At 37.3% G+C, this 16,641-nt stretch overlaps 1 pseudogene; it reads left to right on the forward strand.

Annotated features, from left to right (window-relative positions):
- The first annotated feature begins 13,622 nt into the window (after positions 1–13,622).
- LOC150001904 (aldo-keto reductase family 1 member A1 pseudogene) lies at positions 13,623–14,478 on the forward strand (annotated as a pseudogene).
- Positions 14,479–16,641: the final 2,163 nt, after the last annotated feature.

Consider the following 16,641-nt stretch of genomic DNA (forward strand, 5'->3'; position numbering starts at 1 on the left):
CCTTCTTATCCACTACACGGAATCTCAATGCTCAGGAGCCCCCAGTTACTAAAAAATTACCTTCGTGTTATCTCCTTGAATATTCTTATAATGGTAAGGGAATTAAAAGGTGATATTGCACTCATCTAAGAATCATGTGGCACTTTGGAGTGATCTGATTTTTTTTAAAAGCCCAGCTGGTACCTACAAACAGAGTAGGGTCTGATTCTTTACTGAGAGAGAGAGAAGTCAATCCTTGAACACAGCCAAACTTCCTCCTTACATAGGAAGATCAATTGGACTTCATGGCCCTGGAGGATAAGAACCTGTCATCTTTATATCCCTACCATTTGTCAGTTAATAGATTCTTAAATCATTGCTGAAATGAAACAGGATTTCCAATCATTTTAAACCACCACAGATACAGTTATTACCTGTGTAGTCCCCGATGACCCCCCATGATGTTTGGTGGACACTGACATGGAGAGATGGGCAGCCTTTCTAGAGAGTGAAAAAAGATAACTCTTTACCAAGTTTATCTGATGCTCTAAATTATTAATTAACACAGGATTTTTTACTTCACAATGTAAGCACCAATTATATTTTTGCTCTCTCTGACCTACACAGCAGATTGTACCCTTAAAAAACTATGCGGAAGTGATATAAATCTTGTCAAGCACATCAAATATTTGAATGCTGATATCTCCCATTGTTAATCTACCTGATTTAGTTCAGAAAGTAAATTAGCATTATATAAAATAAATTGATTAGTATTTCATTTAATTCAACTAATACTTATTGTGCATCTATTCAATACTTATTTTAGGCACTGTGCTGGGCAATCAGGATTTAAGAATATACAGTCACTACTTTGAAGAGACACCACAGTTTATAATTGGAGGTTTGTACCTTTGACCCCTTCATCCTTTTCTTCCACCACCCCTCATCCCTTGTCTCTGGCTACCACCAATCTGTTCTATCTACAAGCTTGGTTTTGGGTTTCTTTGTTTTACATGTAAATGAAATCACAATATTTGAGATTTGTGTTTCTCTGTCTGATTTATTTTATTCAGCTTAATACCCTCTTAGTCCATTCATGTTATGACAAATGGCAAATGGCAAGATTTCCTTTTTATGGCTGAATAATATTCCATTCTATATATAAATAATCACATTTTCTTCCATTTATATATCAATGGACTCTTAGTTCCTTTCCATGTCTTGAATATTCTAGATAATGCCACAATGAACATGCATATATCTTTTTGAATTAGTGTTTTTGTTTTCTTTAGATAAATACCCAGAAGTGGAATTGCTAGTCATATGGAAGTACTACTTTTAATTTTTTAAGAAACCTCCATACTCTTTCCTATACTGGCTTCACCAATTTACATTCCCACCCAAAAGTGCACAGGGTTCCCTATTCTCTGCATTCTTGCCAATAATTATTTTCTCTCATCTTTTTGATAATAAACATTCTAACATGTGAAGAGATATCTCATTGTGGTTTTGGTTTGTATTTCTCTAATGATTAGTGATGCTGAGCTTCTTTTCATATGCCCATTGACCATTCATATGTCTTCTTTTGAAAAAAATGTGTATTCAGTTCTGGCCATTTTTAAATCAGATTTTTTATCTTTGCTATTGAGTTTATGAGGTTTTTAAATATATTTTGAATATTAAGCCCTTATGAGATATATGATTTGCAAATATTTTCTCCCATTTATAGTAGGTTGTCTTTTCATTTTGTTGATGGTTTCCTTTGCTGTGGAGAATCTTTTTAGTTTGATGAAGTCCTACTTGTTTATTTTTGCTTTTGTTGCCTCTTTTTTTGGTGTCAGACTCAAAAAAATCATTACCAAGACCTATGTCAAGAAGCTTATTGCATATGTTTTCCTCTTGGAGTTTTATGGTTTCAGGTCTTACATTCAAGTCTTTAAACTATTTTGAGTTCATTGTTGTGTGTAGCATAAAATAATGGGCAAGTTCATTCTTTTGCATGTGACCATCCAGTTTACCCAACACTGTTTCTTGAAAAGACTGTCCTTTCCCTGCTGTGTATTTTTGGCTCCATTGTAAATTAATTGACCATATATGCATGGGTTTGTTTATGGGTTTTCTATTCTGTTCCCTTGATCTGTGTGCCTGTTTTTATGCCAACACCATGCTGTTTTGATTACTAAAGAGCATCACAGTTTAACATAACCAAAGTGAAGCCTCTTAGGCTAATAGATCAAGCTCTGACTTACCTTATGCAAAATACTGAAACTCAACCTAAATTTTTCAGTCAGATAGGTTAATCCTACTTAATTAACAACATTATTTGGTGACTAAAAAAGAGTGTGGAAAAGTACCTAGCACACCATAGGTGCACGGTAATTAGGATATTATTATCTTCAGCCTTTGACAATAAAAACCCATGTAAATGTAGCTGGTGGTTGATTGAAAGGGGAATTAAGTCTGAAAGGGACCTTATAGATGTTTAAATCCAAATCCTTACTCTTTACCTCATACCTGCTTTATACAATAGAAACAGCTATGATTTCACCTTATCCTTGCATACTGATACGGCAGTGCATGTTGGGGATGAGAAATGGTGACGAGATTGTGCACCTCTCCTCTTAGTGCAGAATACCTGAAGAATACCTCCATTCCTTCGTTTTTCAAACTTCCTACTAGTTCTTTGATCACCTCCCCAATGACTAGTTTCCTTTTTTCTTGCTTAGCCTTCAGACCTAGAATATACAACAGACATGGAGAAAAATATGTCTAAATTACTGGGAAGTTGCATGAAGGCACAACGATAGGAGACACGGCCCTCAGTATTTATGTCTAGTGACCTTGTTTTGATCAAATGGATGGTTAATGATTATTCAGATTCCAGGAAAAGTAGACTAAGTATAGTGTTGTTTTAGTTATATGGTGTGTATTTAGAAGATAAGGAATAGATCGTTAGTATTATAATCCATCTGGATGACTAGACATGCATAGGTAACTACAAAGACACATATGATTCATTCTTGTGGTGCTTTAGACAATTTCAGGAGATAGGTATGCAGACATTATATCCCAAAAGAAGAAATGTTTATTGTTTTTAATTCAATAAAATATTTTTCTATTCATACTTGACATTTTTCTTCAGGACTACTTCAATTCCCTACCTATCAAAAATTGGAGATAACTTCAGTCATAAACCAGTGAAATATTTCAGTAGGTGAATTGAAGATAATAAAACAGAGCTTGCCCAAACTGCCCTTTGTTGTAAATTACACCAGAGATCTAGATTACGTCAGCCAAAGGTATTGATCACAATGCTGAGAGGTTTATAACCACTATTGACTTACCAGATGACCCTGGAGCAGATAGCTAGGAAATTGGCAAAAGCGTATCTATGGTAATGAAAAGCTCATCACTACTAGGACTTAAGTAGTCTACATAGTACTATGTTAGCTTCAAGGCAAATATTTAACAAATGCTGGAAAGAGAAGGAACTTATGTCTTCTCCCTTTTCTCCATTGCATACTTCTGAGCTATCCAGATCAATGTTCCCTTCTCATCAATAAAATGTGTAGGTTAAGAAAGTTGATATGAATCAATTAGTTAGTCCCATTATATATAATTAGTATCCAAACATCCAAATAGCTCCTAATTTTATATTTTTTCTAATGAACAACTAGTTCCCCATATACAGCAATTTAGAATAGGTTGAGCATTCTGAAAACCAGGTAGCATTTAAAACCAATGCTGAGATGAAAATGGCCATATTTAGGGTGCATAAACAGAAATGTTTAAACTAAGGAAACTACTAATTTAGCATTATTTTGAAGCACTGGAACCAGATTACAATGAAATTATATTAGTTTCTTGGAAAAAAAGCCCTTTATCTTTATGCATTCACTTTTTCACTATCACATGCATACATTCTTTTTACCACATGAGTTTCAAGCTGGCAGAAACATCCACTAGTCCTTAGACCCCTGGGCTGGAACAACAAAGATGCATAAAATCTTACCAGGCCAAAAGAGATCAACTTTAAACATCTTTGGCATCCAAACATGTCAGAACTGTTTGTGCCCCATGGGATCTGTAATATCAGTTCCTACTTTTATTGGGCAGCCTGAAATTTTTAAGCACCATGTTTTATTTACTTCTCTTGATTGTTTATGATTTCCACAGTTGTTCTATGAGGTTTTTTTTTTATCTAATTCTAAAAGTGTTGGGAAGTGGTAATGGACAGACTGCTCCCCACGAGCGGAAGCCCTCACTTTAACGTTTGCCACTGTGTTCTGGTGACATCTGCTTTTCCCATTACAATCAAGCTGGGCCTTTCCTTCTGCAGCACTGTGACTAAAAAACCACCATATTCATTAGTGGCAGCAATCCTCACAAACAAGAAATGACAAATTTTGAGCCTTTGTGAAACCCCACCCACACTTCTGAAATCAGTCACATGATCTTCAGAGATTTCAGAAGTCCCAATAAAAAAAAATTACAGAGAAACCAAAATAAATTATCAGGATATTTTTGTAAAGATGTTTCTAACTTTTTTTGTTAACAATGGGAATTAAACCCAGGGAATTTAGTTTTGATGACAGCCAAAAAGTCTATGGAAACATGGGCAAAGCAAGAAATCACTATCACAAAAATACTATAAAAACCATATTTCAGAAAGAAAATACGCAGTGTTAAAACTACATAGATATTTTTTCTCAAAATAAACATAATTGATAAAATAATAATGATAATAATAATGATCTCATCCCAAACATGTCACAGGAATTGATGACTGTCTGGAAGCTAATGGGCTCTTAGGAATTAGTCCTGCTTAATGAAATGCTGTTAGTAAACAAATGCTTAACATGGCAGCAAAAAACAAACAAACAAAAAAATAAAACTGCCACTATCACATCAGATTGATTCACAAGAAAAAAGAAGGCTAATGCAAAAATGTGTCATGTGCTGTGATTACTCTTTTTTTATTCATTTGTAATTCAGAAGAAGTATACTTCATTTTTTTCTTTCATTTGTCCACTTTTACTCTGACAATGTTTACTTAAGGATTGTTTTATTTTTTAATTTTTATTTTTTGTTGTTAGAAAGAGGAAAGGAGAGAAAGAGAAGCATTGATTTGTTGTTCCACTTATTGATTGGTTCATTTTTTTTCCATTGCTTCTCCCCCACACAGCCCACCCCTTCTCCTACAGTCAATCCCCACCCCATTGTCCATTTCCATGGGTCATTTATACTAGTTCCTTGATTAGACCCTTCCCTTACTTACTCCTTTCTCCCCCCCCCCCCCCCGGTAATTGTTAGTCTGCTCCTTGCTTCTGGCTCAATTTTGCTTTTTTTGTTTGTGTTGTTCATTAGTTTCCTGTATCAGGTGATATTATACGGTATTTGTATTTTGCTGCCTGGTTTATTTCACTAAGAATAATTCTCTCTAGTTCCCTCCATGTTGTTGCAAATGGTAGGAGTACCTTCTTTCTTTCTGCTGCATAGTATTCCATTGTGTAAATGTACCACAGTTTTTTGATCCACTCATCTACAGATGGGCACTTAGGTTGTTTCCAGCACTTGGCTATTGTAAATAGTGCTGCTATGAACATAGGGGTGCATAGGATTTTTTCAATTGGTGTTTCAAGATTCTTTGGGTATAATCCTAGCAGTGGAATTGCTGGGTCAAAAAGCAGTTCCAATTTTAGTTTTTTGAGGAAATTCCACACTGTTTTCCATAGTGATTGCACCAGTCTGCATTCCCACCAGCAGTGCACCAGGGTTCCCATTTCTCCAAATCCTCGCCAGCACTTGTTGTTTGTTGATTTGTTGATGATGGCCATTCTGACTGGTGTGAGGTGGTATCTCATTGTGGTTTTAATTTGCATCTCTCTGATGGCTAGTGTTGTTGAGAATTCTTTCATATGCCTATGGAGCCTCTGTAGGTCCTCTTTGGAGAAGTGTTTGGTCCTTTGCCCATTTTTTAATTGTGTTGTCTGTCTTCTTGGTGTTGGGTCGTATATGTTCTTTATGTATTTTGGAGACCAATCTCTTGTCTGAGGAATCATTGGCAAATATGTTCTCCCATATGATTCATTCCATTTTCATCTTGCTGATGTTTTCCTTTGCTGAGCAGAAACTCTTTAGTTTGATGTAGCCTCATTTGTTTACTCTTTCCTTTATTTCCCTTGCTTTAGGAGATATATTGGCAAAAATATGAGACATCTGAAATTTTCCTGCCTATGTTTTCCTCTAGGATTTTTATGGTGTCACAGCTTACATTTAAGTCCTTGATCCATCTTGAGTTTATTCTGGTGTGTGGTGTAAGTTGGTGGTCTAGTTTCATTTTTTTTGCATGTCCCTGTCCAGTTCTCCCTGCACCATTTGTTGAAGAGGCTCTTTTCATTCCATTTGATGTTCCTTCCTCCTTTGTCAAATATTAGTTGACCATATAGACCAGGGTTTATTTCTAGACTCTCTATTCTGTTCCAGTGATCTATATGGCTGTTCTTATGCCAGTACCAGACTGTTTTGATTACAGTGGCTTTGTAGTATAGTTTGACATCAGGTATTGTGATTTCTCCTACCATGTTCTTCTTCCTCAAGATTGCTGTGACTAGTCAGGGTCTTTTTTGATTCCATATAAATTTTTGAAGTATTTGTCTAGGTCTGTGAAATATGTCACTGGTATTTTAAAAGGGATTGCATTCAATCTATAAATTGCTTTGGATAGTATGGGCATTTTAATGAGGTCGATTCTTTCCATCCATGAACATAGTATATGCTTTCATTTATTTGTATATCCTTAATTTCTTTCTTCAGTGTTATATAGTTTTCTGAGTACAGGTCTGTTACCTCCTTGGTTAAGTTTATTCCTAGGTACTTTACTTTTCTTGTTGCTTTATTTCATTGGTTCTTTATTTGTGATTCAATTTTTTATTATTTTTAGATTTTTAAATTAAATTTATTGGGATGACATTGGTTAATAAGATCATATAGGTTTCAACTGAACAATGCTATGATACTAGATCTGTATATTGCACTGTGTTCCCACCACCTAAAGTCAAACCATCTTCCATCACCATATATTAGGCTCCCCTTCACCCACCAACCCCTTTCCTTCTGGCAATCACCACATTACTGTTTGTGTTTGTGAGTTTCAGTTTTATATCCCATATATGAGTAAAATGATATTGTTCTTAGCTTTTCTGACTGACTTATTTACTGCATAATGTTCTCAAGGTCCATCCATGTTGTCACAAATGGCAACATTTCATCTTTTCTTATGACTGAGTAGTATTCCATTTTGTATATGTACCACATCTTCTTTTCTAATCCTCTATCGAAGGACACTTTGGTCGTTTCCATGTCTTGGCCACTGTGAACAATGCTGCAATGAAAATAAGGGTGCATATATCTTTGTGAATATTTGTTTTTGAGTTTTTTTGTTCAGTACCCAGGAGATGGTTTGCTGGATCATATGGTAACTATATTTTTATTTTTTAGGAGCTGCCCAACATTTTCATGGTGGCTGTACCAATCTACATTCCCACCAGCAGTGAATAAGGATTCCCTTCTCTCCACAACCTCTCCAACACTTGTTATCACTTGTCTTGTTGAAAATAGCCATTCTAACGTGTGTGAGGTGGTATCTTATGGTAGCTTTGATTTGCATCTCCCTAATAGCTAATGAACATTTTTTCATGTATCTTTTCACTATTTATATGTCTTTGTGGGAGAGGTGTCTGTTCAGGTCCCCTGCCCATATTTCAGATGGACTTTTTGTTTGTTTGGTGTTGAGTTTTATGAGTTCTTTATATATTTTGATATTAAACTTTTGTTGGAGCTGTTGTTTGCAATATCAGCTCCCATTTGGTCAGTTTCCTCTTTGTTTTGTTGTCAGTTTCTTATGCTGTGCAGAAGCTTTTTAGTTTAATATAGTCCCATTTATTTATTTTTGCCTTTATTTCCCTTGCCTTTGGAGTCAAATTCATAAAATGTTCTCCACAACCAACGTTCATAAGGTTAGTACCTATGTTTTCTTTTATGCAATTTATTGTTCCTTGGTTCATTCTTATATGTGTCCTGACCAGGGATCAAACCTGAAACCCTGGCATGTCTATCTAGACCATGCTATAACCAACTGAGCTACCCAGCCAGGGCCTACATATGGATTGTTTTATTGACAGATTTAAGCTGTTAATAAAAATGTAACTCCTGTCTTGGCCAGGTGACTCAATTGGTTGGAGCATACACCAAAAATGTTGTGGGTTTGATCCCTGATCAGGGCACATACTTAGGTTGTGGCTTGATCCTTAACCGGGTACACATGGGGGGAAGGGGCAATTCATCAAGGTTTCTCTCTCACTATCTCCCCCTCTTCTAAAATTGATGAACATATCCTCAAGTGAGGATTTTTTAAATGTAACTCCTTCTAGTATAGGCATATCAATTTTAAATTGCTTCGAATCATTTTATTTTAAATACTCAAATGTGAAGAAAACATGGCTTCTCCACCTGGGCTTTAGAATATTGCATCCAAATTATACCTGGCTTAGAAGTAATTACACAACATCTTTATAGTAACAACCAATCCACTGATTCTGCTCTCTCCACATTTACTTTTTCTTATAATCTTAAAACTAGCTGCTATAGGGGGGATAAATGGTGACAGAAGGAGACTTGACTTGGGATGATGAATAATTTATAATATACAGATGATATCATATAGAATTGTACACCTGAAACCTACATAATTTTATTAACCAGTCTCATTGGTTAAATAAATTCATTTAAAAAGAAACAAATAAAAGCAATACTCAACAACAAAAAATAAAATAATAAAAGTAACTGCAAAATTATATATCTGGTTATGTCATTTTCCTACTTGAAAACCTATGCTCATTTCTAGATGTTCCCTGCATCAGTTCTTTGTTATATGTTATGTCCTATTTTGTTTAGTTTATTTTTATTATAAAATATATCCCATGGAAATTTTTTTTAATTGGACAAAAATATTTAAAGTGAACAGGAAATATTCTTCCACAGTCTCCATCCTCACTTCCTTAGGATAACCAATGTTAACACTTTGTGTATTGTTTCAGAAACTTCCACCTTGCATCAGTTCTACACTAAGCCAGACATTTTAAAACATCCTTCCAAAGCCTCCATCATATTGACCAAATTATTACTCAGCATAATTTCCCCAGTCAAGAGGCATTTCTCTACCTCTGTGACTTTAAACTTCTACCAATAACTAAAAAAACAAACTGCCACCAAAAATAAGCCCCTTTTGTATATACAGGGTTTTATACACACACACACACACACACACACACACACACACACACACACTTATTCACCCGCTTACCTGTATAACAAAGCTAGACCAAGTTATTTGGACTACCACCACCACCACCCAAGCTGATTTATAATTTGGTGTACCTTCAAACTGATAATCTTTACACATTTTATCAACTTTTATCATTTTATTTAAATAGGGGATTGAAGTAATTTTCTTAATAAAAATTAAAGAACAGATTTACTTATTTATTTCCATTTAACACAGCAGAATCAATTTACTAAAAAATCAATAAAATATTACAATTTTCTAAAACTCTAGCTCTCTTTTGCAGTATTCTGAACCATACTGCTTAGAAGTTATAAAGAGTTTCAAAATTAGGTAATAAAAATAAATTACCCATTTCTGATAGGCAGCATTGTATGAGGTTTGATTTAAGAATTTCAATTGATGACTATTAACTGGCGAACTGTACCTGTGTGTGGCAGACATGCATCACAGAAATGGGTTGTTTACTGTAGCAAATTACATTCCTTCACTCCAACAGTCCTTTTGGCAGGAGCACACCCAACCTAATTTTGTCCATTACATAAGGAACCACATATGGAAATCTGAATTGCCTGACATCATGTTACTTATTTAAATAGTCATAATTCAGCACCCAGTGACCTGGCAGGCCCACCCCTTACTCTCATTCTGGTTAGAAGTACTAGAGCATAGAGGTTAGGTGGACACACTTTGGAATCAGACGCTCTTAAGTTAGAATCATTTCCACCACTTTCCAGTACTGTGATTTTGGACTAGGTGCATACCCAACCTAAGCCTGTTTCCACATATGTAAAATGAAAATACAAATGATGCCTTTCTCATGAGATTATGCAAGGATTCAATAAAATAATATGTGCAAAACTCTCAACAAGGAGCAGTTATTATTTCTGGAGACACTGATTTGTACTTTATTATTATTATTACTGTTACATATAGCTTGTCTTGATCCACAAAATGATTCAATATGGAAGACTCTAAAGTAAAATTATCACCAAAAAGTTTCCAAAGTTTGGCACAATCCGGAAATATGTGAAAGTAAAAGTCATGAAAAAGACTATAGCTTTTTTTCATCCTCTTTAGTAGTATCAGCCTGTTATTAGAAAGGGGTATAGTCCACTCCGACTTTACTGCCTGTGTGATCCTCATTGTCACTTAATCTTTTTAAGTTGTACTCTGTACTTCTCTTACCTATAAAGAAGATAATTATCCTCACAGTGCTGGTTGCAAATATTAAATAAGTTTTTATATAAATATGAGGTACTATTATAATTATTAGATTCATCAAAATATCTTTTTTATTTCAAAAGTCTCCTTAGAACTCATCTGATTCATAAAATTCCCTTACCCAACCCCAGCAGTCCATTTGCTTCAACGTAATTGCTCGAGTTGTTTACAGAAATTTGTACTCAGAATTAATGAGCTCAGGACAGAAATCGTTGACTCTGGCCCCAAGCCTCAACCCAGGGGTTCTAGGTGCTCATTGCTAGCTGACCCTTAAAAACTCCACATCCTCTCCGGAGTTCAAAGTTTAGGGGTGAAAGCATTGCTCTTTCTCAAAGATAAACACACATGCAGATCTAAAGTGGTGTCCTAAGCTAACATGAGACATTATTGACTATGAATCTCATCAGGGCAGTGTTTTTCCAACATAATAAATTGTTCTTTGTTCAAATCAGAGACTGAATTCACTTTATTTTCCAAAATCCGCCCTGCCAGATTTCCTTGATTTAATTGTATCCTTTTTTGTCTGCTGACAATGGAAAGCAGAAGAAAATAGTCTTGCTGAGGAAATGAAATATGACCAAGGAAAATAGGCATTCTCACACTGCATGAGGTGGGGTTTGTTTGTTTTTTTTTTTTTGTTTTTTTTTTACATTCAGTTTTTTATAAGAAAAAAAGGTCTCTACCCTTTGAAACAACAGCACTATTGCGGTGACTGTTAGGTCATATCTACACAGCCAAAAGAAAATATTGGAAAGAATATTAACTAGTTCATAAGGGTATGGAAATCGCGCTGGCTGGTGTGGCTCAGTGGATTGAGTGACAGCCTGCAAACCAAAGGGTTGCTAGGTCTATTCCCAGTCAGGGCACATGCCTGGGTTATGGGCCAGGTCCCCCACTGGAGGCACGTGAGAAGCAATCACACGCTGATGTTTCTCCCCCTCTCCTTCTCCCTCCTTTCCCCTCTCTCTAAAAATAAGTAAATAAAATATTTTTCAAAATAAAAGGAAATGGTTCTTCATACATAGAATAATACATGATAGCAAAGAAAAGTGAGAGTTAAGTGGAGTCTAGGTAAAATAATTTAGAGGAAACACAAATTAACCACATCATTACAGCAATTCTTCAACACATTTAGCTAAAATAGTTCTTGCTTTAATAGCAGAGAATTCTGAATCCTGGTTGGTAGGAAGCTCTTGTAAAGAAAAAATAAAGGTGAGAAGCAAGAAAGGACCAGGTTCCCATCCCAGCTCAGCTGTCTACTCACTATTTGACTATGGATGAATATAGTTATTCATTTATTCAATTTTAAAATGTTATTGAGCATCTTCTATATGACAAACACTGTTCAAAAAGGATGATGTGCTTGGAATATAATACACAAGACTGATGCCCCCCAGGGCACTTATTACTAAGTGGAGAGAAAGAAAGATAGATGATGTTTGATAGATGATGATAGATTAATAGATGAGCAATAGATGTGTAGGTAGACACACAGAAGCAATGAATATAGAAAAGTTAATTTCAAATTGTTAAAAGTGCTATGAAAGGAATAAATAAGATAAAGACTTAAATGGCTATTTGGCAGTGGGTGATCAGGAAAGACCTCCCCAGGAAAGTAAAATATGAACTGAGAAGAGAATGAACCAGCAGAGTGACATGCAGAGCAATCAAGGCAGGGACAACACCTAGTACAAAGGCTGGGGACAGGAAAGGACTTTGCCTTTTAAATGCCCAGGAATCAGACCCACATGGCAGCAACACCTTGAGGTGGGGAAGAGTGGAGTGAGGCACCCCTGGATATGTAAGCAATAAACAATTAGATATGCATTCTAACAACAGTGAGACACTACTGAAGGGTGTTGAATGAGAAAGGACTTGATTTATTTTTAACAGATCAGTCTGGCTGCTCAGTGAAAATAGATTGTAGCAATGCAAGAGAAGAAGCAAGGAGGCTATTTAATAACTCCAGGTATGAGATTAGTGTGGACTTGAGGTAGGGTAGTGGACGTGGAGGTAAAGATAAGTGGACATTTTGAGATGCATTTTGAAGATAAAATGAATGGAATGTGCTGATGATTTGTAGGTGAGTGAGGAGGATAAGAGAATGATCAAACATGACTCCCAAGATTTTTGGTTTAAGCAACTGGCTGGATTGGTGTCACCACTTACTGGAAGAGTTACAGGTCAGTTTATGAGTTCTATAATACTTTGGACAAGTCAATTTGAGATGCCTTTTAGCTAGAAAGTGAAAATGCCAAGTAGATATTTGAACATGTAAATCTGAAGCTTAGAGGAGCAAAACTGTCAGCATTTGGTGGTAAAGGCCATGAAACCAGATGAGATCATCTAGAGGCAGAAGATAGAAAGGACCAGGGATGAAACCTCAGGGCACTACATTGTTTACTGGTCAGGGAGGTGAGATTGAGAAGGAGTTCCTTACGTTAACATAAAATGCAAAGTTATCATCTGGAAAGATTAAATAAAATTGTGTATGGTTTGCTACCAGCTGATTAAAGATACCAACAGTTGTTAGCTAATTTCTTCCATCTTTTTAAACCTCTCCCTTTTCAATCACTCGCACCATCCAAATATAATTAACATCTTGTTCTAAAATAGAGAAGTGAACCACTGTATATTCTAAGGAATAAAAATTAACAGTCCTTTTATCTCAATTTATATAGGCCCAACTGAATGTAATGAGCAAGCAAAGATCATACACTAACAAGTCATCATACATCAAAACTAGTCACCTCAAGTGACAGGTGTTCTCTCTCCTAAAGAATTCTGTTTTGTTCTAATAATTCTAAAGCTTACATTATTAAATTAACACAAATTATATCCAAACTTATCTTCTTTCATTTTAAAATGGAAAAAAATTAGAGGCCAACTTCCCATGCAGCCCACGATTCTCAGATGCCGAGGCTCTTTGGATCACTAGCAGGGCTCAGAACTGAGACAAGATTATACCACCTTATTTATGTTCAGTACTCATGTGGAGTTCCCTGCATCCAGCCAGCAACTATATAACCCTCCTCGGACAAGGAAAGACTGAACCTAAGTAAGAAAGAATGAGGCAATGGCAGTTTCCTGTGTCATTCTTCTCAGGGGGAAGAAGATGCCCCTGATTAGACTGGGCATCTAGACAAGCAAACCTGGCCATGTAAAAGCAGCTATTATGTATGCCCTGAGTATGGGCTACCATCACATTGACTGTCTTGCTGTCTACAACAATGAGATTTATATTTTGGAGGCTCTAAAGGAAGAACATTAGACCCAGCAAGGCAGTGTGTCAGGAGGAAGTTTGTGACTTCCAAGCTGTGGAATACTGAGCACCACCAAAAGGACAGCCTGACCTCTGGAAGATGCTGGTTGACTTCCAACTGGAGTATTTGGACCTGTGACTGATTGATGCCTTTGAGTGGGGAGATGACCCTTTCCCTAAGAATACTTATGGGACTATCCATTATGACTCCATTGACTACATGGAAACCTGAAAGTCTCTGGAGGCTCTGATGGCTAAGGGGCTGGTGCAGGCACTGAGCCTGTCCAACTTCAGCAGCTAGCAGAATTGATGATCTGTTTAGTGTGGCCTCTGTGTGCCCAGCTGTCATGCAGGCATAATACCACTCATATCTTGCTCAGAATGAGCTAATTGCCCAATGCCAAGGACACAGCCTGAAGATGACTACTTACAGCCCTCTGGCTCCTCTGGTCATGCTTAGCATGATCCTGATGAACCTGTCCTGCTTGAGGAACCAGTGGTCCTGGCACTGCCTGAAAAAGATAGCCAGTCTCCATCCCAGATCTTACTCAGGTGACAGGTCCAGCAGAAAGTGATCTCCATCCCCAAGAGTGTCACACCTTCCCATATCTGTCAGAACATGCAGGTTTTTTACTTCACCATCATTGAGAAGAGCTTAAAATCTAGCTGAAGAGAACTCCTATAACTAAGGATATACAGAAGAAGCTGCATTGAGACTGGTAGGAGGGGCAGAGAAGCTGACCAGCTGATCCTATACCCACATGTAGCAGTTAAAACTCAGGAGAAATATCTCAGCTGTGGAGGTCCCACCAAGAGTGAGAGGTCCCAGCTCCACACCAGGCACCCTAGCCCATGATTCCAGTGCCAGGAAAAGAAGTCCTGGTAACTTCTGGCTGTGAAACCCGGCATGGGTTGCAGCAGAATGAGAAGAGGGTTTCTGGAGTCCCAGGTACTCCTCTGAAAGGCCCACACATGGGCTTAGTTTCTGATGGAATCCCTTTCTCTGAGCTCCAGCACTGGAGTAACAGCTCAAAAAGCAAAAAGCCTGAGAGACATACGGGGAAGAACTGAATTGTTTGGCTTCAGGAAGATCTGAAGGGGCAGCTTTCTCCCAGACAAAAGTGCTGGAAGAGGCCATTGTTCCTTTGCTGAGCCTTCCTCCTATAGATGCAGGAAGGTGCCATATCTGAGTCTCCATCAACCTAGCTAACACTGCTCACTCTGCCCTCATGATTCCCTGTGACCCCGCTCCACCCAATTCTCAGGCACACTCAAGCCATTACCAGTGACTTTTCCATACAAATGGCCTGTCTTGTCTCATACTTCACAATTTTCTAAAATCTCTCAAAAGTTCAAACATGCAGCATCAGGCCTCTGCATGTCCCATACCCCTAATGAAGCAGCCCCAAACTCAGGAGTAGTGACAGCTAACCTTGATTCACAATTTAGCCTCTCCAATGCACCTCCAAGGCCAGTACAAGTAACAAACATCTACAGATCACTTTTTAGCTCCTAACAGATGTCCCCAGGACAGAACAAAGGCAGGGGGCCAATCTTGGCTTGCACCAGAGCTCCTTCCAAGAGGCACCAGAACCAACACACCCAGTGGCCAGCTTCAGACCACACCAGAGCAACACCCAACCACCTCTACAACCACACACAAAGGGTGGACCCAGCAAACTCAAGGGCCCTTCTAAAGTGAATTCTTTGTAGGGTCAGCCCCTTCATAACAGTGTTTCTACTATAGTCGTGGCCAGTCCTCACAGCCAATCAGCCTGAGGGCCAGTTCTCTCCAATTGATATGCCAACCACAATTAAGGCTAAACTACAAGAAAGCACACACAACCTATACAAGGGGCACAACTAGAGCACTCAGCTCAGGTAAACAGGAAGACTAGACTGCATTACTAAGCCCACAGGACACCTCCTACCTAAGGCTACCTTGCCAAGACTTGGAGATGTAAAAGAACTTCTTACTAGATAGAAAAAATATAGGGAGGCAGCCAAAATGAGGAGATAAAGAAACATGTCCCAAGTGGAAAAAAAAAAAAAAAACAGGACAAAACTCTAGAAAAAGAACTAAACAAAATGTAAGCAAGCAGTCTCCCAGATGCAGAGTTCAAAACACTGGCTATAAGGATGCTTAATAATCTCAGTTTCCTAACAAAGAAATAGGAAACATAAAAATAGAAATATAAAACATAAAAAAGAACCAGTAAGAAATGAAGAATACATTAGAGGGAATCAACAGTAGATGAAGCAGAGAATAAAATCAGCAAATTGGAAAACAAGGTAGCAGAAAACATCCAGTCAGAACAAGAAAAGAAAAAAGAATCCAAAATAATGAGCATAGTTCAAGGGACTTCTGAGACAACATTAAGTGTAAAAATAGTCACATCCCAAGAGTACCATAAAGAGAAGTGAAAGGCCAAGGAAGTGAAAACCTATTTGAAGAAATAATGATGGAAAATTTTCTAACCTGGCAAAGGAGATAGGCCTACACATCCAGGAAATTAAGACAGCAATGAGCCCAAAGAGGCCCACACCAAGGCACATCATAATTAAAATAATCAAAAGTTAAAGTAAAAGATCATCTCAAAAACAGCAAGAGAAAAGCAGTTAATTACCTACAAGGGAGTTCACATAAGACTGTTAGCTAATTTCTCAGCAGAAACTTTGCAGACCTGAAGGGTTTGGCATGAAATATTCAAAGTAATATAAAGCAAGGATCTACAACCTAGATTACTCTACTCAGTAAGGCTATCATTTAGAATCAAAGGACAAATGAAAAGCCTCCAAGACATGAAAAAGCCAAAGAAGTTCATCACCACCA

This window comes from Furipterus horrens, unplaced genomic scaffold (genome assembly GCF_987537825.1).
Source record: "Furipterus horrens unplaced genomic scaffold, mFurHor1.1.pri manual_scaffold_9, whole genome shotgun sequence".
Lineage (NCBI taxonomy): Eukaryota > Metazoa > Chordata > Mammalia > Chiroptera > Furipteridae > Furipterus > Furipterus horrens.